Consider the following 2,475-nt stretch of genomic DNA (forward strand, 5'->3'; position numbering starts at 1 on the left):
CTTCCTTTCAAGCAACCGGAACAATTACAACCAGTAAGTTTTTCCAGGCTGAGACCTCATGCACACATTATTCATGTACAAACAACTAGTTTACTACAAAAAGTATTTCTGATAACAGTTGTAATAGTAACGAGAACTCTTTGAGGTGCTGTTTATGGATTGAGATGAGACTGCTTCTCCTTTCAGATGCGCAGGGTGAGCCGTAGAACCACTGGAGCGAGGAGATGAGGAGCTGTTCGACTGGCGTGGGGCAGCGAAAAGGTATTTATCAAACAATCTTTCCACTCTAGCTTAAGGCTTTCATTTAAAAAAAATTACAGTGAATTATGCTTGCTTTTGTTTTGGACAATTTGTTGTTGCTGGACAATTTGTTTCTAAAATCACATTTTTGTGGAAGCTTTCTAATTTCAAACACTTTTGCGAAAAAATTCTAGTTTTTGTTTGCCCCATCTTAAGTAGAACACCAGCAATGTTTATTATGGTCCAAACTGTTGAAAAAGTTTAATTCCAGTTTGTCCGGTACTTAAATTTTGTTTTCCATCTCCTCGCAAACAAATTTATTTGGTATGTGTGTTCCAGATCGCATCTCAACATTGCTGCTCAACCAGATGGAAGTCATCCCACTTAACGGCAGTACAAGAGAATCATTTGACAATATAATATATCTAATTGTATCATGTCATTCATCTGACTTCTTGACTTCTTTGTCTTGGATCGTAGTATAGAGCATGGATTTTGTTGTCTTGGATCGTAGTATAGATCATGGTATATGGCTCTTTGGATTGTAGTATAGAATGGTGTTTGTTGTATTGGTTCTCGTGTATTAGTTTTTACATTTTGGTAGGATTTTGCAGGGTTTATTGCTTGTATTTTGTGTTGGGTGTAGAAAAAAAAGTCTAATCTCTTCCTTATTTTCTTGACATCAAAACCATCTGCGTACTCCTGCATCATACATCATTTCATAGAGAGCAAAACTGTAAAATTTATTACTGTTAAGAATGTTAAGCATTTTTCCAATCAATTTAGTACTTCCTATTCATTTTAAATATGTAGTGAAATCATCCTATTGTCTCTTATGGATTCAGTCCCTCACTGTTGAGTCAACCTATGGACCTTTCAGGTATTTAGTATTAGGAATTTTTTACAATGAGCTTTTCAAATTAGTCTGTCTTCAAAATTGAGGGCTGTGTTCTGCCGATAAAATGTGAAGGAAGTTTATAATATATTTCCATGGAATTTTGAAGAGTTCAAATTTATTTAATGGCATAAAAGTTCAGACTATCCTAAATCTTGTATGTAAACCCCCATCAGGGTGTTGAGCACATTTAGCAGAGTTAGCATATGCACCTTGAATGAACTTGATACTACCATTTTCTGGACATCTATATCAACGTTACTGTGCTCACTTGTATCATACATCATTAAGACCAAAGAGAAAAACTGTAAAATGTAACTGTAAATGGTATTCGAGCTACTACGTATTTTTTACTGATAACTCATATGCTTGTAAATTGTTTCATTGGTATTGGTTGTTCAGCATTTCTCAAATGAATTAATTACTTCCTATTTAGCAATCTGTGCAAATTGTTCGACCATTTATTAAGTTTCATATTACTCTAGTTCATGTTCTGAAACTGAAATTAACCATACTGTTAAAGTACTGTCTCGTGTGGAATTGTGTGCTCCTCATTAACATGTCAGATAATTTTTGATATTTTGCATTTGAGGCAAGGAACTCAACAAACTAGTTGGTACTGAATGTGAATGTATGTATCCTATTGTGTCTTGGAAATATAATTTATTGGAAATGCGAGGTGAACTATTTAAGATAACCCAATCAATTTGCCACTGCCACAGTTAAGCAGAGAACAAAAATTGAATTTTTAATTTCTTGGTAGTTCTTTAATCTTGAAACATGGTGTATATCATTGATGTTAAATCTGCACTAAGGGGAAGGAATAGAACAATGACGTTCATATTGCACACAGTCCCTTGAGGACTGTCTCTACCAGAAAGAGAACGTACTCCCTGTCCCCCTCGCTTCTCCTGTAGACGGGGGCAGGGATCTGCGTAGGGCGGGTGGCATTGAGCCCCTCTCCGCGAGCGCTCGCCAAGCTGCAACAAGCTTCCACCGCAACAGCCCGCCAAACGACAGGCACCTCCGAGGCGGCGAAACGCGTTGGTGCGAGAAAGACGCACAGCTAGCGGGTATAAGAGCCCACGGGCAGGGTCGGGGCGGGGACTCCCGGGTCATGGGTTCAAGCCCTGCCGCCGGCGCTTTTTTTTTGGTGGGTGAGCAAAAGAGGAAGAAATCGCTTGACTCAGCTACCGGTGGGACTCGAACCCCCGTGAGTTAGATGGAAGCTTTTTCTGCTCGGACAATCGGTCGGACAATCTAAATAAACACGCCGGCGCTTTTTTTTTTCTTGGTCGCCCGGTTCGAATGCTACCAGATTCCATCCAACTCATACCGGG

The 2,475-nt window shown here is 39.2% G+C and overlaps 1 long non-coding RNA gene across 1 annotated transcript; it reads left to right on the forward strand.

Moving 5' to 3' along the window:
* On the forward strand, positions 1 to 1,813 carry LOC127749765 (uncharacterized). The gene is made up of 3 exons (XR_008011350.1): positions 1 to 33; positions 187 to 261; positions 580 to 1,813. It is a non-coding gene; the product is annotated as an uncharacterized LOC127749765 (long non-coding RNA).
* The last annotated feature ends 662 nt before the right edge of the window (positions 1,814 to 2,475 follow it).

This window comes from Frankliniella occidentalis, unplaced genomic scaffold, assembly GCF_000697945.3.
Source record: "Frankliniella occidentalis isolate FOCC.00 unplaced genomic scaffold, Focc_3.1 Scaffold89, whole genome shotgun sequence".
NCBI classification, from domain to species: domain Eukaryota; kingdom Metazoa; phylum Arthropoda; class Insecta; order Thysanoptera; family Thripidae; genus Frankliniella; species Frankliniella occidentalis.